The sequence below is a fragment of the Cibotium barometz genome, chromosome 27 (assembly GCF_041138505.1).
Source record: "Cibotium barometz isolate CiBa-2024 chromosome 27, ASM4113850v1, whole genome shotgun sequence".
Classification (NCBI taxonomy): domain Eukaryota; kingdom Viridiplantae; phylum Streptophyta; class Polypodiopsida; order Cyatheales; family Cibotiaceae; genus Cibotium; species Cibotium barometz.
The window spans coordinates 24,643,083-24,665,401 of record NC_141072.1 but is presented as its reverse complement, the minus strand read 5'-3'; the positions used below and the strand labels follow the sequence as shown (position 1 = coordinate 24,665,401).

The 22,319-nt window shown below is 44.0% G+C and overlaps 1 pseudogene across 1 annotated transcript in view; it reads right to left on the bottom strand.

Moving 5' to 3' along the window:
• Window positions 1–14,931: 14,931 nt before the first annotated feature.
• Window positions 14,932–22,319, bottom strand: part of LOC147623209 (G-type lectin S-receptor-like serine/threonine-protein kinase SD2-5 pseudogene) — a 7,449-nt pseudogene continuing 61 nt past the window's right edge. The window contains exons 1-2 of the transcript XR_015269394.1: window positions 21,575–22,319; window positions 14,932–16,258 (exon numbers count right to left, since the gene is read on the bottom strand). The exon at window positions 21,575–22,319 is cut by the window's right edge and continues 61 nt beyond it. The product of XR_015269394.1 is annotated as a G-type lectin S-receptor-like serine/threonine-protein kinase SD2-5 pseudogene (transcript). The remainder of the gene's footprint in view (window positions 16,259–21,574) is intronic.

Genomic DNA, 22,319 nt, shown 5'->3' with positions numbered 1-22,319 from the left:
GCATGTCCAAAGTAAGCAGATCATACATGAAAATATGTTAGTATAAATGTGTTGGACTGATTCTAGTTGTGCTATGGAATGTTGCAGGGCAAATCTAATTGGTACCCTCCATATGTCCAGTTTGAAAGAAAGTCAGTTTTTTGTATGACCAAAGCCCAAGCACATGAATTCTACGGTCTTTCAAATTCTGGAGTGGATGCGTGAACATTGGGTGAGGCTAATTTTACAAATGCAGATTGGCTATCATGTTTTGATGAGGTGCCAAGAAGGGGCAGTAAAGTAAAATGCAGGACTTTGAAGCTAGAGTTGTGGCCCAGGTTCTACACCCTTTTTACTTTGGTATATCAGGAACCTCCCAGCAACTATGGGATGGACGTGACCAAGGCATTTTTAAGAGGTTTTTCTGCATGAGTGTACAAAAGGGCCAGTCGATTGGGCTTTATTTTCTGAGAGCATGATAGCGGCTATGGATGCAAAGAAGCTACAAGCAAAGAAGCACCGATGGTCTATTTTCCATGCTTCCTCTGCACCGCATGCCTCTAGGTTTGAAGAGGTGATGCCTCTTGAGCAATCGGAGACAGTACAAAATATGCATGTGGACTTAGAGGCAATTAGTGTTGGATGGAATAATTGAGGTGCTTGAAAGGAAATATGCTCATGCCCTGTCAGAGCTCAACGAAGCTACGAGAAAAGTTGACAAGTACAAAGCGGATATGCATCGAGATGAAGGGGCACAGCTCTTGGTTAGTAGTTTGAAAAGATAGTTGGAAGATGCACAATCTGAGTTGCAAAAGGTTGAAAATACGTCAGACCTAGCAGATGCTGGGAAGTTACAGGAGCTGAGGATGAAAGTGGACAGATTGTCGCTGACCATCCAAACTGTGGATGGAGTTGTTATGGGTACTGTTCCTGCTAGTGCGGGCTGTGAAAGTCAAGAGTTTTTGGAAAATGCAAAACAAATAGAGATGCATGTGCGTGCTCAGGTGGATTTTGTAAAAGACATGCAGGCAAGAAGGAACAAAGTGTTCCTATCCTTGCCAACACCTAAATTACCACATGCAGATCTGGGCTTATCGGATGCGCACAATATTTGTTCTGCTTGTGGATTGGTCATGTATGATGCAGATGGTCTTTGCCTGTTTATACTTCCTTGTGGTCATGCTTATCATATTTATTGTTTTGCTCACCTTGCTACAAGCAAAGAGATTTGCATGGCTATGGGATGCACGCAAATGATCTCGCCTGCTACAAGGTCTTTGGTGATGCTTGGCCACATTGATGCCCCCGGTTATGCAAGGGAGTCACGAAGCACAGTACCCTCCATGCTTCCAAACACTGCTGCCAAATCGTGCTTTTCCCATGGTACGTACCATACCGTTATGCTCTCTAACCCTTGTCTTCATTACTGGTTTTTTTGTGTACCTTTTTGTAAGGTGGGTAAGATGCATGTGGATAAATGGTACCACCTAGAGTTGTCATCTGTAGCATGGCAGCTGATTCTGGTAGCAAGGTAGCTATCTTATGTTGCTTGGGAGCTACATTGATGGGCTGGTAACTAGATTGTGAGCCTAGAAGCTACCACAAATAAGACTACATGTATGGGTCTATTCCTTTGGTGATTGTAACTGCTTATTTGGTAGTTGTGAGTGCCTACTTGGACTAGTAGATACTAGTGTGGCTGGTAGCTTTTACTTTGAAGACTGGTATTAACCCTTGGAAACCTGATAGCTGCCTGTTAGCTAGTTTTGAAGCCTGTCAGCCACCTTTAAGTGCCTAATAGCTACCCTGGGAAGCTTGGTATTTTCTTGCTACCTACCCTTGAAGCTTATCAGCTATCCTTAATAGCCTGAGAGCTACCCCATTGAAGCTTGGTAGGTACCTGGTATCTACCCTTTAAATCCTGGTAGCTACCAAGACTTTGCTGCCAGCTACTAAGGCAAGGCTACAAGCTTTGAATGAAAGCATGGAAACTACCAAGTAGAGCCTATAAGTTACCAAGGCAAGCATGAAAGCTTTCAAGTACAGCATGGAAGCTACCAAGGGAATCTTGGTAGCTGCCAATAGTCATGGTAGCCGCCAATAGAGTCCTGGTAGCTCCCAGTGTAGTCATGGAAATTACCATTTCATGCCTAGTAGCTACACTTTAAAAATTGCTATTAACCCTTGGTGGAAGCCTAGTGGCTATCTAGTAAGCCTATCAGCTACCCTTATAAGCTTGAAATCCTGGTAGTTACTTGGTAGCTACCTATAAAATCTTGAGAGCTACTCCATTGAAGCCTGGTGGCTACCTGGTATCAACCCTTAAAAGCCTGACAGCTACCCTTGGAAACCTAGTAGCTGCCTATGAACCTTGTAACTACCAAGACATTGACTACCAAGACGAGCTTGAAAGCGTTGAATGAAAGCATGGAAACGACCAAGTAAGGCCTGGAAGCTACCAAGGCAAGCCTGAAAGTAAGAAGGCAAGCCTGAAAGCTTTCAAGGATAGCATGGAAGCTACCAAGGGAATCTAGTAGCTGCTAATAGAGTCATGGTAGCCACCACTATAGTCCTGGTAGCTAGCAGTGTAGTTAGTTAGGAATTTACCCTTTGATGCCTGATAGGTAGGTACCCTTTGAAGACTGATATTAACCCTTAGATTCCTGGTAGCTACCTGGTAGCTACCTGGAAAGGCTGTCAGCTACCCTTAAAAGCTTGATAGCTACCCTTTGAAGCCTGATAGCTACTTAACCCTTGAAAGCTTGGTAGCTACCTTCAAAGCCTGTCAGCTACCCTTAATATCCTAAAAGTTACATTTGGAATCGTGGTAGTTACCTGGTAGCTACCTTCCAGCTTTTCAGCTACCCTTAAAAGCCTGAGAGCTTCCCCATGGAAGCCTAGTAGCTACCAAGGGATACCAAGATGTTAAGGCATGCTAAAAGCTACCAAGGGATACCAAGATGTTAAGGCATGCTGAAAGCTACCAAGGCCTCCAAGGCAAGCTGGGAGGTTTGAAGGTAAGTATGATAGCTTCTAGTATGTAACTTTTGTAGAGCTGGAATCGGTAGAGCTTGTGTTAAGTTGTGAGGGTTTACTTTCAATTTGGTATGGTTTACTGTCTACTAAGGTGGGAAAATATTTTCTAATGATTGAATTTATTGCAGATAATGAGGATGCCAAAAACATTCAGCCAATGGATGAAGTTTTTTCAACACTAGGTTGTAATGTAGAAAATTTACAGTTGGACACGGAACTTGAGACCGTGGCAGATTTCCTTGGGAAAAACAAGGAACCTGATCCAAAGGATGACACTATCAAGGAGAGAGAACTTGTGGACTTGGGTGTAGAAAGTCCTGTAGATAGTGACATGGACAAGGAGAATCATCAAGAAGAGAGTCCTTCACTGCTACAAGCCTTTAAAATGTTGAAAAGGGAAGAAAGAGCAAAACGAAAGGTTGTGTTCACTTTTATAATTGAATGTAGACTAATATGTTTTCACTTGCTAATGATTGTTTTCCATGCAGGAGGATCTTCTAGCCAGCGTCCTCCAACTTCAAGCAATAAGGACCTAGATAAAGCTTCCAATATAACAGATGATCAACTGGACAAGGAGGAACCTGCCAATATCTCTGAAGGATCGAGACGAAAAGGTGCTACTGCCAAAGTTAGAGAAAGATTGCAACCCTAAATTCTGCTAGTTCTCCCCATGAATGCATGTCTACTCCCTTTTTTGGGTTTGTCCCATCAATAGCCATTCTGGCTTTGTAACCAAATTGTTGACATTTTCTATTTAATGAATGAAAAGAGTCCGACAATTTTATTTCTTATATATCTCTCATTGTTATGTATTTCATTCATTTCTTTTCCAATGTATGAAATTTATCATTGCAGACACTGTCAGTGTGGATGGACTAGCTGAAATATCTGGCAATGTCCTCACAAGCCAGAATGGTGATACACTGCAAGATAGTGATAAAGTGCATGATGGTGTAAATAAAGTGCAGGATGGTGGTCATAAAGTGCAGGATGATGGTGAAAAAGTGCAGGATGGTGGTGATAAAGTGCAGGATGGTGAAAAAGTGCAGGATGTTGATACAGTGGAGGATGGTAATAAAGTCACAAAGGAGGATAATGATGTCTGGGAAAAGGCGGGTTTTTGGTGTTTTGTCCAGACATCATGCCTTGCAGCCATAGTACAAAATGCAAGGAAAACACAGGATTGTGGTGTTCCTATAAACAATGCTGCTGACATGCTAAGATAGATTAAAACACAGGCTGTTAGTTTTTATGATGCATTTCAGGGGAAAAGTGAGGTAAAAGGTGAATGTGGGACTGAAAAGGACAGCTCTCAGAGCTCAGAAAATGCTGCAGAGAACTATGTGTTCAAGGAGCATTATGAGGCACAAGACACAGCTTCAGTGGAGGGTGATGTAAGTGTCCATATTGCTATTGATCAGAAAGCATCAGAGTTGTTTGAAAAGCATGAGAGTAATCAGAGAACTGAACTGAGAGATGATATCGAATCGATTGCAGGTGGTAGTGTGAGACATCCTAATGCAAAGATGTATCGTGCCTGGGAGGATCCAACCAGCCCTTTATTTCAATTACGGCTAGCTTTAATTTTGGATCTCAATGGAGTGCTACTCACAACGGTTGACTGCAGATATGCACAAACCCCCCCTATTGGAATATGCTTGAAGTGACAGATATGGGTGGCAGGAAGCTGTTAGGGCAAAAGCATGATGCTGAGAGGTTTGTGCAATGGTGCTTGGAACGCTTTGATGTCTTTATATGGACTTGTGCTAACAAGGTCAATGCAAACAAAATTTTGAGGTGCTTTATGCCTTTTCACGTCCACTGGTTCAAAGGCGTGCTTACGCAAGAGTTCTGCACAAAGGAGACTAAGTTCCAGAGAATTACCAAGAAACCAGTGTTTTATAAGAAGTTGACCGTGTTTTGGGAGGCTTATCCTCCGTATTCACCAACAAACACTATCATGGTGGATGATAGTGAGTACAAAACTTTATGGAATCCTCAAGGAACCGCATGTATAGTAAAGAAAATGGAAAATCAAGACCCTGGGGAAATGCAGGCTTATCTTACGACAGTCCTCAGAGGCTGGCTTGATACATGGCTTGGTGTCGAGGATCGGGTCACCTATACTATAGATACGCCACTACCAAATCATGAAAGATGATGACAGCATAGCTGTGCGAACATATAAACGAGCTGTAGTATAGCGAGACTTGTGATCAGCCCATTATGTTCCCAACAAACTAAATATAATTTTTATTATGGAGTCCACTTTGGAACCTTGTATATGTTGTAGAAGTGTTCTAATTGACATAATGCGATGGCCGTTTTTGCACTCTTGCAAAGCTGTAGACTGGATATATAAGTTATTGTCTTGATTACAGGTATCATTTAGTCTAAATTTGAAACACTGGTATAATGTAAAGTTTTTCAATTTCTGCTATAATGTTTTTGCACTACTAAATTTGAAACACTAGTATAATCTGTAGACTGCTACCTTGGTGCTACCTAGGTGCTTGCAGGCTACTACCAAGTGCTACCAAGTTCCTGCTGCTAGGTATTGGTATACTGGTGGGTGATAGATTTATTTCCAGATGCTGCTAGGTTAGTATGCAGATGCTTGGTTTATTCCCAGGTGCTGCTAGGCTAGTATGTAGGTGCTACCATACTACTACCTGCTTGATACCATATCACTATCTTATGCTATCTTGGTGCTACCTAGGTGCTTGTAGCCTACTACCAAGTGCTACCAAGGTCCTTCTGCTAGGTACTGGTATAGTGGTATTATGTATACTTTAGAAGCTCATTAATTGTGCATCTTGAGCAATATGGTCATGCCACATCATAAGACCATAGTGTAAAAGAATACCTTGACATGTATGGAATGTGCCTAGTAAGATTTACCATGTACCACAATTTGAGCATCCCTAAGAAAGATCAGGCAAGTTTAATTATCATTCACAGACACCCACAAGCCTAGTGTGGCTCTTGGTGACTCTTTTCTACAAGAGATCAGCATGAGTAGACGAGGATCCAAAAAAAAACAAGTATGTCCAAAAGAAACAGCTTGAATTATTTTCAGCAAGCTATACATCAAAGGGAGTGGTATTGTAAATAGCCTCATATGCTTCTGGGGAAATCAAAAATCTCATCCCACGTCCTTCAACCTTTTCCATTGGGAACTTGATGGATCTTACAAGGTGGGATGGCAAAATAGCTTCAGGCTTGCGATGTGATAGCTTATACTCATAGGGATTTCCTTTCGCTTGTTTGTACCATATTCCCTTGACAACAAATGAACCAGCAAGGCAACATTCCCCTAGCCATCTGTTAACTTAGTATCAGATTTTTGCTTCTGAGCTGTGCATTTCAAGACATAAAAATCTGCAAGCTCCTCATTGTCATGAGGAGCTATGACAGCAAAATTGTCACCAATGCAAAGTGCATCACTCAAAGCATCATGGTGTCCTTCGTATGCAAAATCTTCAACTTCATTAGCATCTCTGACATCTTCTGAAGGTTCAATGGTAACATACTCCCACTTCTTGACATGTGACTTCCTAGAGCACCTCCTCTAAAGTCCTTGCATACAAGAATTGCAAAAGCATGATAGCTGCCTGCATCTGAGAGCTTTTCCATTTGTTAACCTGAGACACAATGTATCCCATGAGCGCCATCAACAGATTTGCAGTCCCACTTCTTGCTTCTATCCACGTCGCCTTCCTTAACTTCCCAAAACACCCTGGTAACTGGTCTTACTTTGGATGCATATGTGGCAGCAGCCCCATCACACGTGGTTTATCTTAAAAAGGCAACCACATCCTCTGCACATTGCAATTTTCTACAGTCTGGCTTAAGCTGCTCTTGAGTCAAATGTCTTTTGATAACAGCACCTGCACCATCATGTTCACCCTTCCCATGACCAGATCCCGAGAAATGATGTGTCATCTTTAACCCTGTGAGAGTCCCATACCGGGCAACAAAGTAGAAAGGCCTCTTTGCCTTAAACTGCGAGGCTGCCCAGTCTGACCACACCTAATGCTCCTTGAGGGATAAGCCTAGCTCTTTCAACCATCCATGATGGAGCATGAAGCAATGTTGAACAAAAAGAGTATCATGAGTTTTATCATCAGAAATTTAAAAATGATAATACTTTTGAAGACTTCTTGCAATCTGCACATATGTGATATGGACAAATATTGTAACTTGGCAAGAAAACCAACGCATTGATTGAATCTCATTTTGTTCTTTGAATGTATAATTTTCAGCAAAGTCTACAACTGAAACAACCACATCGTCAGGAAATACACGTAGACACTCAGCTTGCCATCTGTAGATAAAGTTGTGCTTTATGAACTTTTGTAAGTGATTCCTAAAGAGGTCAAATAGTTCCCCAGGTTGCATCTCCTTGTGGGAGAGAACTTTTCTTTTTCTTGCCAGAATTTGTTTCACCAACTTGAATGTCTTCAAAAATCTTCACCTTTATTGTGTGTACGCTACTTGATTCCTCCATAGGACACGTTGATAGCTTCTTTGAGGGTCCACAAGATGGGCACTCTCCCATCAAACACTTCAAAGGAAAGAAGTCTGAATTGCTAGGCTTCAAACACAATACTGATTCCCACAAATTTGTAAGGCTTGAGTAAGTTTGTGTGTGAGCTGTGCATTTTTCTCCAACACCACAAATGTTACATTGACATATACACTCTTTTCCATGCACACCTGGACCAGCTTGGCATAAATGGTTGATAGCATCTCGTAAGAATGACATCTGGACATGTGATGCAACAACAAGTGTACCGATCTCGAAGCTTGCATGCAAAATAAGGCTTCAGCTTTTCAAATGCTCTTTGGTGAATCTATACCTTTGGATGACTCTGTTTGAAAGCAAGAAAGAAGTCTACCTGCAATAAATCAAGACAATAAATCAGCCTATGAACAACATATATAGCTTATAGAAGTCAAAGAATTAGAACTAACTTGGTAATTTAGAAATTTTCATGCCAGAAATAAACAATAGCTTTTAGGTTAAAGGTTTGGAACAATAGTTGCCGTGTTAAGAGTGGTAGCTATTTGGTTAGAGTGGACGCCACCAGGTAGATAAGGTGGCAACCATGTTAAGAGTGGAAGCTACTAGGTGAACAATGGTGGCTTTTAGGGACAGAAAGGTAACTACCAGCTTTGGAACAGTAGCTGCCATGTTAACAGTGGTAGCTACCTATTAAAAGTGAAAGCCACCAGGTAGGTAAGGTAGCAATCATGTTAAGAGTGGAAGCTACCAAGTTGACAATAGTGGCTTTTAAAGACAGAAAGGTAACTACCAGCTTTGGAACAGTAGCTGCCATGTTAACAGTGGTAGCTACCTGTATAGAGTGAGAGCCACCAGCTAGGTAAGGTAGCAACCATGTTAAGAGTGGAAGCTACCAGGTTGACAATGGTGGCTTTTAAAGGCAGAAAGGTAACTACCAGGTTTGGAACAGTAGCTGCCATGTTAACACTAGTTCTGTAATTGGACACTAAAGTGTCCTGAGGACACTTTAGTGTCCTGTTTCTCACCAAAACTTTGGAATTTTTTGGGGAACCTAGAAACAACATTTCTACACCTTGTTTCAACCATAGGTCGGTTAAAAGTCAAAAAATAAAAGAAAATTTTCATGATGTCAAAACATAAGCTATATTAGAAATTTGACAAAAAACTCTAACTTGAAATTTTCATTGAAATTTGAAGCTGTTTTGTCAAAAATCCCATAAAATGCCTATAACTTCTTGAATAAATCATGTTTTTCATGTTTGTAAAAGTCAATTGGTAGAACTTGGGGTTTCAAAACAAAACAATCTCCTTTAGGTCCTAGTTCCTAAGCTACTTGTGAACTATAACAAAAATCTCATAATTACCAAGATGCTAAAAAAGAGAAAAATTTTGGCCTTCCAAAGGTACTTCCATAAAACTAGGGTTATGTTAGTGCAAATTGGCAATTGGAAATGATTATATAGTTCAAAACCAAGTTAATACATATTTTTTGGGGTCCCAAGCTCAAGTAAATCTTGCTACTTGAGCGCTATCTTAGTTTTTCAATCGTGCTACATTTTTCAAAATTTCTAAATTCTCTCTCAACAACCATGAAACAAAGGTTTTAGGTGCCCAAATTATGTTTGTACAATGTACCTTAGCGGAATTATTCTATACAGACAAAATGTTGCAAGTTTACTAAGGAATGTAATGCGTATGACTCAAGAATCTAAATCAAGAATTTTTGTTGTGTGCAGTTTCGACATTTTGAAATAATTAATATTTGTAGCTTACGAAGGGGCTTTTACATATAACTTTAAGATCTCAATGGATAGAGTAACCATTGTATCACCTTAAAAAACTTGCAAACACATTAAAACCATGTATTGGTTTGGATACAAATGGATGCTAAAAAGTGGTGTATCAAACACACACAACTTCCTACTATTTTAGACACTCTCAATTGAATTTTATTTCATGTGAAACTTGGCAAAATCTTTGACACAAATATGAAATAATTACTTGGAATTTTTCACGGGGCTTAGTGATTTTTTTCTCTAAGCTTATAAGGCAGTTTTCTCAAACCTGAGTTGCAGTCTCATGCAAGTCCTATTTATGGGTGTAATCCCTTATTGTGCCAGCATCCAAATTGCAAGGTTACATTTTTTAAAGACACAGTAGGTCACATATTCAAACTCCTCAAGAGGGATTTTGAATATGTCTTTCCTAGCGCAAGTAGCATTTTATTTGCATCGTCCGAAAAGGGACACTGAAGTGTCCTTTTTTGATACCAAACTAGTGTTAACAATGGTAGCTACATGTATAGAGTGAAAGCCAGTAGGTAGGTAAGGTAGCAACCATCTTAAGAGTGGAAGCCACCAGGTTGACAATGGTGGCTTTTAGGGATAGAAAGGTAACTACCAGCTTTGGAACAGTAGCTGCAATGTTAACAGTGGTGGCTACCACCACTCTTAGCATAGTACCTATCATCAAGATACCACTTGAACCACTCTTAGCATAGTATCTATCATCAAGAGTGGTGGCTACCACCACTCTTAGCATAGTACCTATCATCAAGATACCACTTGAACCACTCCCAGCCTCATGCCTATGAGCTCCAAGCTTGGTAACTGAGCTCCAAGCCTGGGAGCCACCACTCTTAGCATAGTACCTACCATGAAGATACCACTCTTATCAGCTCCCAGGCCTGGAGTTCATTGGTATGACAGAAATCCTAACCTGATGCTTCTAGCTGCTGGCCTAATAACATATCAGCTTGAGCAAAACCTTTGCTACCAATCTGTGAGCCTACCACCACCTTGGTGGCTTCCTTTGCTAGCCACCTTTACAAGGATGAAACTGTAAATTGAAAGTGGTAGCTATTTATCTACAAGGGTTACCATGGTAGACTAGTATTACACACTATGAAGCTGGTGCCTAACTTCAGCCCTGCACTACCGACCAATGTACAACTAAGAGGTAATTAGGGACATTTAAAAAGTATGGCATAACAAGGAAGACAAACCTGAGGTTGTTCAAGCAGATGCACCGGATGCTTCTCATACAGCTTTCGTCCAACACGCTTTCGACATACATTCTTTTTGTTCGGCGACACACGTGTATTGTTTGTCCAATATGCAATGACTAAATCTTTCACTTCCTCTATGATTATACTTCTATGTTGTCGTTGTCGCTCACACAAATGCAATGGCAGCTGAGTCATGTTGCTTCATTTGAGATCTAGCTGCATAAAAATTCCTTTGATGAACTCCAAGTAGCCTTGATGCAGCTGCTATATTTGGTTTTCTACTTGTGGAATTCATGACCATCATGATACTTGCCCGTTTAACAAACAATTCCCTAGAGCTTTTTGGTCTTTTGACAGCCTTGAGGGTATTGTGTAATCCATGGAGCAAGAACTTATGATCCTGTGTGGATTCCTCAGCTTTGTGACAATTAAGAGATGCACAATTAAATTGTACATCTCTTAAAGCTCGATGGTTGAGTATACTTGTGTGACGATCTCACCCTTTGCTTTCTTGTCAAGACCCTGTGTGTATTCCATGAAACACTTAATCACTTTTGCAGTAATCATCTTCTGTTTTGTGATGCTGAGCCTGACTTGTTTCACTGGTGACTTCCTCGACTTTAACTTCTCACGATCCGGCCTGTTTCGTACTCCCTGATTAATTTTGATTTGCATGGTGCACACTTGAAGGAGCCAGCACATGTACATAAGCTGTTTTGAACATCTTCTGCTTGTGCAATTGGAACTATTTCCATGTTGAAAAAACTCCTTTTGATCAGTTCAACAAGTCGAATGTGCTCACTTTGTGGATAGCATGAGGCTCTCAACAGAGAGTCAGATAGATCCACACCTGTCCATCAAAACTTCGAAGACACTGTAAGATGAGATGAAGGTAGTTGTCCACAAGCCCGTACGCAGCTACTGCAATGCTTCTAATTTTTGAGAAGGGCTGCTTGTAACATTGTCTATTTTTTTGATCTGGCGGGCTGCGACTGGTGGCTTGGGCCGCCCTGGCTTGGCTGGTGCCTTGGTCGTGAGCCTTGGCTTGTTGGGCCCTCAGATGCTAATATAATGTTAAGAAATCCAAGAATTAACCTGCAATGCAAAAACACACACAGACGTGAAGTCGCCGTGGAGGCTTGTTCAAAGCAGAGAGAGAGAGAGAGAGAGAGAGAGAGAGAGAGAGAGAGAGAGAGAGAGAGAGAGAGAGAGATTCTTCTATAGAGGGGAAGGCTTACCACCTGCAATCACAAGACACACACACACACACACATGAAGTCGCCATCGAAGGTTGTTCACGGCACAGAGAGAGAGAGAGAGAGAGAGAGAGAGAGAGAGAGAGAGAGAGAGAGATTCTGCTATAGAGGGTACCTGCCTGAGCCTCCCCCTTGCCGGGGTTTCATGGTAGATTTGAGGTGCCTTCGGTCGTTTTCCCTGGGCTATGAAGACCGATGATTCTTAAGTGTTTTGCTTGGCAAAGGCGCAGAGAATCGATATTCGGGAGCTTTCTTTTCTAACTCAAGAAGCGGCTTTAGGCATCTCTACGTCTCGCCACATCATCTTTTCTGTGTTTTTGAAATCTCCGATAGCGGCCTTACCATCAATCACAAGACACACACATAGACATGAAGTCGCCATGGAAGCTTGTTCACAGCAGAGAGAGAGAGAGAGAGAGAGAGAGAGAGAGAGAGAGAGAGAGAGAGAGAGAGAGAGAGGACGTGGGGAGTGGTTGACCATAACCGAAAAACGGTTCTTTTTCTTTTACTTTTTTTAAACAACCCACTTTTGGCTTTGTATTAGATGGTTACTATCAGTGTACTAGCTATGTCCCGAACATAGGTATTAAGTCCACCTATTTATGCATACACCCTCAAACAATGGTTGCTGACAAGAACTATCGTATGTTGCCCTCATATGCAGATTATTTGGTGTCACTATAGTATGTTGCCCTCATATGCGGATTATTTGGTGTCACTATAGTATGTTGCTCTCATATGCAGAGGCTATAGCTCAAACAACGGTTGCTGACAAGAACTACCAAAAGAATGTCACGGACACATCGTCCGGCATCGTGCTTTTATGTGGATGATGAGTGTGAGGAGGGTTAGATAGTGTGGTAACAATCAATCGAATGAAAACTTTTACTCTCTTTATTTGTCTAGTCCCATGTTTCCTTGAGGTCATTTTTATCATCGCATACATAATTTGAATTCCATTTGGTTTTTCTTTGGTTCATGGCTCTCACATGTGTTGATAGATTGTCAAGATGAATCAATGCTTGTAAAAATTGTTTACTTTGGTTGCAAACCACATGGTTGTAGGGTGAGGAAGCCTTGGCTCATGGCTCTCACATGTGTTGATAGATTCTTAAGATGAATCAATGCTTGTAAAAATTGTTTACCTTGGTTGCAAACCACATGGTTGTAGGGTGAGGAAGCCTTGGTTGTTTCATAATAAATGTAGTACCCTGAATATGTTGCGTGATTCACCTTTTATGATTGCATGTTGTTTGATAACTCTAAAATGACAATACTTGTCAATACATTCAAAGCTATAACAAAACCTTGGTTTGGAGGTGGGGATCTATCAACATCACCTAGAGCACTATATGATTTCTGCACTTGCTCGAGTTTGGGGCTTGCTCGGTTATGTTTGCTTGGTGTTTTGTAGCACTCTTTACCAACATGCACAATGGGATATACAATATCATCACCTGCTTTTACTTAACTTGGTTTTTTCAATTTTTGCATATCTCTAAACCACTCACTATGACTGGTCATGTGGTTAGAGGTGCCAGAATCCACATGCCATATATCTTGAGATCCTAACACATCTCTTGTTGTGGAACTGAGCATGTGTTGCATCACAAACGACTGCTCACTTTTGTCATTACCACCATGTTTACTAGATGATGCATAGTTACCTTATTGTGACTTTCCACTTTTAATGTCATTCTGATTTTTATAGCAGTCCTTTGCCACATTCCCTGTTTTGCCACAATAATAGCACTCTATGCTATTTGCACTCTGATTTCTTTGCCAACCACCTCGGTCTCTTTGGCTCCCCCTGCTGGCCTCTTCCACCTGTATATGATTACTGCTGCTCTGCGAATCATTGGACTGTTGTTGTCCAGAATTCTGATTTCCTTGTTGGCCACCACCTTAGTCTTGACCACGACCTCTACCTCTACCTCTACTTGAATTAGAGTAGAAGGTCTATTTGATGTATTCTTACTTTGTGAAAAAGAGTCCTCACCTAGAGACTTTTCTTCTATTATCAACATAGACACCAAGTCCCGGTAGTTGGAAACATTCTCTTTGACTGCAATGGAGGTCTTGAATACCTTGTACTCCTTACAAACCCATTCAAATAGACACTCACCAAATCATCATCTTCCACCAATACATTGATAGACCCAAAAGATTCAATAATACCCTTCATCTTTAAAGCATACTCGTTGATTACTTATTTAGTGCACAAGTGGTCCTAGCCCTCAAGGTTGAAATTAGCAACCCTTCCTTCCACTTCACAATTGAAGGCCTACAATGTACCTTGACCTTTAACTATTACTGAAAGTCTGAAACCCATTATCTTGGCCTACAAGGTACCTTGATCTTCAAGGATCACCGATGATGTTGATGGCTCTTGAATTTTTGATCCTGCCTGACACTATTCCAAAAAGTGATGTCTCAACTTTCATATTTTCTTAATAGATCTTCAAGGATCACCGATGATGTTGATGGCTCTTGAATTTTTGATCCTTCCTGATGCATAACACTATTCCAAAAAGTGATGTCTCAACTTTCATATTTTCTTAATATTACATTTCATACTGCATGTGCTTTGTTTTGTGAATGATGGCTTCACTCTTGTGCCATGAGTAGACTTTTTGTCAATGTTAGTGATGGGATATCATTTGCAAATTAGAGTGGCCCTTGAGTTTTTTGGCCTAGTTAAGGCCACCAATATTGATGACCCGTGACTTTTTTGGTCGAATCAACATCACCAATGATGTTTTTTGATGGGCTTCAAAAGGAGAACCCCCTACCTTGGCTCTCAATGCCACCCTCAAAAGCTCCTACTCATGTAGGAGAATTAAGAGAAGACTAAATAAATGTTGTGCAAGAGTAGATCCTCGATGCAGAAGCTGCAAAGTCCAATTGTGTTGTGTACCTAGAGCAATGTTAAAGTGAAATGCTCATGAACTCAAATTATACAAAAGCAAAAACAAAAAAACAAAAAAAAACCTCAAATTCATTTAAAAAAAAGGTGTTTAAGAATCAGGGAGACATAATGTACTCATTGATTTATATCAAGGCCCACCCACTTGTAGATTAATCCATGAGAAATCATTCACCAAATGAATGGTAACCAATGTCGGTTGGCAAAAATACTTTAATTGATAAGCCTCTGCATTTCAACCATAAAGAGCACCATCATTACATTATCCAATGCATCTTTGATGTGGTGTACAAGCATTTGAGCTTTTCTTACATGTTGTACTTTAATATTATATCCCAAGAACTTATAAGGCTAATCAAGTGTAAAGTCCTTAAAGTGCCCTTGGGTCACTTACTCCCGAGCGCCCAAGTGAGAAAAGGATTATGAAGTAGATAATTCTTCTCACCATGTGAGAAAAGGATTATGAAGTATATAATTCTTCTCAACATGTTTTTCATCTTTCCATTTGTGTGCTAGTGTTTTCTGTACTCTCTTAAATCTCTGTGATAGCATGTGGTTGCGTTTATGCTTAGAGGTTGACCATCTCATAGCTGAGGTGATTCTCTCTTTCCTTCTCTTCTTCTTCACTCTCGTAGGACTAGGTATTGCATAATGATGGATCATTACATTGGTAGCCACACTATTAGTGCTGAGGCATGTGAGGACCACCCATTGCCAAATGTCGTCGGTGGGCTGTTCCAAGGAAATGTCACAGTTGCAAACACAAGGGACATATAACCCATCATTGCCTCCATTGCAGGCAGCTTGCTGGACCTCCACAGGAGACTATGTAATTGAACATAGTCCATAAGTAAAGAGCCTATGGTGCCTGCCCATTAACGTCATAACCTGGAACCCTAATAAAATGTACCCATTGATGGAAGCTAAGTGTAAATTATGTATATTATCTGGGTACACTGAGGACCTCAGCATCAACAATGCTGAAGATAGGGGATGCATTTTCAGCACGTCTTGATGAGAAGTTGTTGAGTGAAGCAGGGGGCTGCATCACATCCATTTTGCCCTCCAGCATCTGCACAACACTGCTCATGCTTGGTCTCATGACTGGATCCTCTCGGATGCACCACAGTGCAAGTTTGATCATCATGGAGGCTTGTTTGCAGCTATTCTCATCAAGCTTCCCTTGAAGCAAGGGGTCAACAACATCCATGGCGAGGTCTTCTTGCAGCTTCTTAAAAGCCATGGCTGGCAAGAACCAATGCTCGGGATTTCCCTGAGACTCATCAACAGTCCTCCTCCCACTCACAAGCTCCAATATGACCATACCAAAGCTGTAAACATCTGTTTTGCTATCAATGCCTGCTTCTGACAGCCATTCTGGGGCTAGATAGCCAGGTGTGCCCCTCATGGTAGTCAGCAGCCTGCTCTGAGCCCTGTCCATGGTACGGGAGAGCCCAAAGTCGGACACTTTTGCTCGAAACAGGTCGTCGAGCAGGATGTTCTGTGGCTTCACATCCAGATGCTGTCAGAATATGCAGCGGAAATGATATCCAAACTTGGGTAGACAAGAGCAAGTAGACTGCAGAAAATAATCAGCACAAGAAACACTGAGAGATGTGTGTAAACTCTTCTCTATACACAAGATCCCGGAGATAACTGAATGAGAAAGTGGAGGAGGATGGGGGGCAATATATACAAGCCCATGAGGGCAGTCGGCCAGCTCTAAAAGAGGCCCACGACTGGACAAAACCCACGACTGCTGAAAAACAGCAGTCGGCCAGCATCTGGTGCCCCACCTCTGCACAGAACAAGTCGGCCAGCACTCAGACAGCCCACGACTGCTACAGATGCAGTCGGCCAGCTTCAGAGTGCGCCTGGCATCAACTGGCAGCCCTCCAGCCACTAGGAAAAAATGGGAAAAATAGGGAAAAAATACGGGGAGTGTGGAAAAATGATATACGGGCGGGCACACCCACAACAGAGGCCCTGGTGTATACAAATAGACAGGAGATGACTTCTAACGCCCCCTCTCAGCTCCTGGTTGTATAACCAACCCCAGGGAGCTGGAGTGCCGCCTGAGCGTAGCCTGAGGTAGAGACTTCGTGAAGAGGTCCGCCGCATTGTCCTCCGTCGAACAATAAAGTAGCAAGATGTCACCCGCCAAGATCTTCTCACGAACAAAGTGATACTGTATCTCTATATGCTTGGTCCGGGCATGGAAAACCGGGTTCCGAGCAATAGCTATACAACTCTGGTTATCACACTGGATGACTGTGGGCTCCCTCTGTGGAAACCCCATCTCGCCAAGCAGCCTCCGCAGCCATACAACCTCACAAGCAGCACCACAAGCAGCCCGATACTCTGCCTCTGTCGAAGAAAGGGCAATAGTCGGCTGCTTCTTGCTGCTCCAAGAAACCGCTCCTGAGCCGAGGGTAAAAGTGTATCCTGAAGTAGATCTCCTCGTGTCTGGATCTCCTCCCCAATCTGAGTCACTCCAACCTTGGAGCTTGACTCCATTCCCTCCTGTGTAAAAGAGTCCCAGATCCTTCGTACTCTGCAGATACCGCAAGATCCGCAATCCTGCGTCCCAATGAGTCTTCAATGGCGTCTGCATAAAAGAGCTCAACAGCCCCACGGAGAAGCTCAAGTCCAATCTGGTGTTCAGCAACCAGATCAATGAACCAACCAACTTCCGGTACTGCGAGGCATCAACTGGCTCACAAGGATCTGTAACGGTTAACTTTGTGTTCGGGTCCATCGGCGAAGTAATAGGCTTGCAGTTCTCCATCCCAAAGGCCTCAAGCAACTCATGAACATACCGCTGCTGAGAGACGAAAAACCCCCTCTGGGTCTGCCAGATCTCCAATCCCAAGAAGAAGTGGAGTAAGCCTAAGTCGGTCATCTCAAACTCCTTTGACAAGGCAGCCTTCGTCACTCCAATGTGCTCCACATGACCGCCGGTGAGAATGAGATCATCCACATAAAGGATGATGAGTGTGACCAAGCCGCGTTCCCGAAAGAGATACAGGTTTGGATCTGCAACCGATCTCTGGAATCCAGTCCGAATAAAGAAGGAATCAATCTTCTGATTCCAAGCCCGCGGAGCCTGCTTAAGACCATACAAGGCCTTACGTAACCTGTAGACCATCCCTTCCGATCCTGGAACAATGAAGCCTGGAGGCTGCTCAACGTACACCTCCTCCTGCAGGTCACCATTAAGGAACGCCGATTTTACATCCATCTGGTACACGGGCCACCTCTGAGAAGAAGCAAGGGCAAGAACGGTCCGAATCGTGGTCATCCGCGCTGTCGGTGCAAAGGTATCCTCGTAGTCGATGCCTGGCCGCTGAGCATAACCCTTAGCCACGAGCCTGGCTTTGTGTTTGTCCACCGACCCATCAGCCGCGTACTTGGTCTTAAAGACCCATTTGACACCAATGACTGACCGCTTCGACGGCCTCGGTACCAACTCCCAAGTGTTGTTCTTCTCGATGGCGTCAAGTTCCACATGCATGGCTTCCCTCCAAGTATCCTGTCAAAGGGCTTCCTTTACGGAAGTGGGCTCTTTATCCCGCATGATACGAGACATAAGAGCATAGTTCACCTGAAGAAGCTCCGCCGTGTTGCTTTTATCTCGAACTCGATGTGATCTTCGAGGGCCGTCCTCTGTGGTCCACTCGGAGGGTAGCTCCGTGACACCTGACTCCCGAAGGGTGTCCATCAACCACCTAGGTACTCGAACAGATCGTGGAGCCTCCTGTGGTTGCGGGGGCTCAACTCCAGCTGCGGGCTCAACCTCCTGTGATGACTGAGGTGGATCAACTGGAGTGGTAGACTGGGAATCATCATCAGACTCTGGATCTCCAAGAAGTGGCGGCTCCTCGACAGTGGATGCTGGAACATGCTCGTCAAAGACCACATCCCGGCTGACAACAATCTCGTTCCTCTCTGGATCATACAACCTGTATCCCTTGGAAAGAGAGTTATACCCCACAAATACCAGCTTGCGGGACTTGGAGTCAAGCTTCCCCCTCTGCTTCTTCGGAATATGTACATACGCGTCACTCCCAAAGACACGGAAGTGCGAGACATCGGGTTTCCTGCCAAAATATGCCTCAAATGGAGTCATATGGGGTACAGAAGTCGTCGGAGAGCGGTTAATGGTATGGACAGCTGTCGCCACAGCCTCACCCCAAAGTGGACGAGGAAGATCTCGATGCTCCAGCATGGTCCTCGCCATCTCCACCACAGTCCTGTTCTTACGTTCAACAACTCCATTCTCCGAAGGCGATCCGGTATTGGCCAATTCTCTCTTGATGCCATGATCTGCACAAAACCGAAAGAATACAGTCGAGGAGAATTCCCCTCCTTTGTCAGCCCTGAGAGTCTTGACCTGAAATCCAGACTCTTTCTCCACCATCACGTGCCAATCCTTGAACCGAGCAAAAGCCTGGTCCTTCTGTGAAAGAAAGTAGACCCACGTGAATCTGGTACAATCATCAACAAGCAGCATGAAGTAGAGAGATCCTCCCAAGGATGGTATCTGCTGTGGTCCACACAAGTCAGTGTGAATCAACTCCAAAGGTTTCGAAGCCCGCCTGGAAGCCTGCTTCGGAAAGGATTCCCTGTGCTGCTTACCACGTATGCAAGAACTGCAGCGTCCTTGCCTACTACCAACATCTGGCAAGCCAACCACCATCTGGTCCCGGAAGGCGCGCCGCAAAGCATCCACATTTAAGTGGCCAAAACGAAAGTGCCACAAGTCTCCGACCTGAGAGCCTGTCAGTGAGGAGAGTGCAGAGAGTTTGTAGATACCGTTCTCCACACCGCCTTCCCAAACAACTTTGCCTGTCTCACGGTCCCTTAGAGCAACTGAATGCTCCTCAAATTCCACCCGAAAGCCAGTCTTGCATACCTCATGCACTGACAAAAGATGAAAGCCCAGAGCAGGGACATAAAGAACACGGGAAGCATGCTTGCCCCCCTTGCCGTCGGGAATGATCTCCATCCGGCCCTCACTATGAATCGGAATAGTGGAGTTATCACCAATAAAGATACGACCTGACTGCCGCTTCAGATCCAGGAAGAAGTCACGGGATGGAGTCATGTGCCTGGAAGCACCACTGTCGAGAATCCATTCCCGAGTATCCTTTGCGGTGAAGCCAACTGCCTCCTCGCTCGAAGACGATGAATCATCGGAGTCCACCATCTCCAAGTGCACAAATGCCGGAGTCTTCGCAGCTGAGGCTGAGGACTCAGCACTCTTCCCTGTCCGCTTAGGGCACTTCCTCCAGTAGTGGCCTTTCTCGCCACAATCATTGCAAGATCTTTCGGCCTTCAGCTTCTCTCGTTCTGGATCAGGCTTCTTCTCGGAAGACTTATCTGGTGAAGCCTTCCCTTTGCCCTTGTTGGTATTACGGCCTTTCGACCGTTGGCCAGTTAAGGCCTCCGAACCTCCGCCGTGAGGAGGGTTCGTAAAACGTTCCTCCTGGTCCAAGACCATTGGCACAAGCTCCTCCCAAGTAATGGTGCTGAGCCTGCCACTCGTGATCAATGAGGAATAGAAAGCGGAATACTGACCAGGCAAGTGGGAAAGTAACGTGATGGCCATATCTTCAGACGATATCTCTTTCCCAGCTTGAAGGACTTCCTGCTGAAGGGCCTGCAGCTTGTTAATGTGTTCCCGCATCGTCGAAGACTTTGCAGGGTTCATAACCTGCATCTGCACTTCCAAGGATATCCGCTTCATGGGTGACACCCTGTTGTACAAAGAAGCCAAGTGCTCCCATATGCCTCTCGCCAGCGTCATGTGTTTCACATGGTTGATCACCTGTGGTGTGCAATTGAGGAATATAAATGACCGGACCCTGGCGTTGACACGGTCCCACATTTGTGCCTGTGCCTCTCGGTCCTTCCTCGTCGATAAAACCTCCCCTTCCTCAGCTTCCGGCCTTGGCACCCCTTTGATAATAAAATCAGCAAGATCATATGACTCCAGAACTGACTCCATCATGACCTTCCAGATGCCATAATTGGACCCGTCCAACTGCCGATCCACTGGGAACGTGGGAAGAGTCGGAATCTTCACGTGCTTCTCTGCCATCTCGAGTAAATCCGCCATCTCGGAGAGTAACCTGAAAGGGTGGGTGGGTGGGAAAAATCTGAAAATCAGAATATATGCAAGTGGCTGTCCAGCCCCTCTGCCCGCCTTCCTCTTGCACCTTCACTTCCCGTTCAGCCCGAAACAGTCCACCGATCAGCAACCTGTTGCTCCCCCTCTTGCTCAGAAAAACGCCCAAGATCTGCTAGAGCCTAGGGCTCTGATACCATGTCAGAATATGCAGCGGAAATGATATCCAAACTTGGGTAGTCAAGAGCAAGTAGACTGCAGAAAATAATCAGCACAAGAAACACTGAGAGATGTGTGTAAACTCTTCTCTATACACAAGATCCCGGAGATAACTGAATGAGAAAGTGGAGGAGGATGGGGGGCAATATATACAAGCCCATGAGGGCAGTCGGCCAGCTCTAAAAGAGGCCCACGACTGGACAAAACCCACGACTGCTGAAAAACAGCAGTCGGCCAGCATCTGGTGCCCCACCTCTGCACAGAACAAGTCGGCCAGCACTCAGACAGCCCACGACTGCTACAGATGCAGTCGGCCAGCTTCAGAGTGCGCCTGGCATCAACTGGCAGCCCTCCAGCCACTAGGAAAAAATGGGAAAAATAGGGAAAAAATACGGGGAGTGTGGAAAAATGATATACGGGCGGGCACACCCACAACAGAGGCCCTGGTGTATACAAATAGACAGGAGATGACTTCTAACAGATGCAAGATGGGATGGTCTCTTCACATTCTTCATGCAGGTAGGCAAGACCACGGGCAGTGTCCAGCACGATGCGCCATCGTGTTTCCCAGTTCAAAACCACAAAAGCAGCAGGAGCTGAAAGAGAAGAGGATGAAGAAAGTACCCTCTCCTCTGTGCTATTGAAGATCCATCTTTCCAGAGATCCTTTGGGCATCAACTCGTACACCAGCAATCTCTCAACACCATCAGCACAGAACCCCTTCAAGCAGACGAGGTTGACATGTCTGATTCTAGATATGGTGGCCACCTCTGCACAAAACTCCTTCTGGCCGCGGCCTTCATTCTCCAGCCTCTTGACAGCAACCTTGGAGCCATCAAGGAGGACACCTTCATAGACAGATCCGAAGCCACCTCTGCCAAGCTTCTTGCTAAAGCCATTTGTGGCCATGTCTAGCTCCTTGAAAGAGAACCTGACAGGGAGGCCTGCGAGGGTTTTGAGAAACTCTGCATCAGCTTCGGTGTCCATCTCTGCAACATGCAGAGCACGCTGCACCTGTTCTTTCACCTTGAGGCGGTAGGCGAACCTGAGAAAGAAAAGAAGAACAGAGGCTAAGCAGCCGGTAACGACGACACCCGCCAGGTGAAGGCTGTGACGGTGGTCATTTCGGGCAAGCTGATTGGAGAAGATGGCCAGGAGGGTAATGTCTATTGACACGCAGAAGAACAATAACGTGCTTGCTCTCTCAAGATGTGCTTGGGTCTCATCCTCAAGATGCG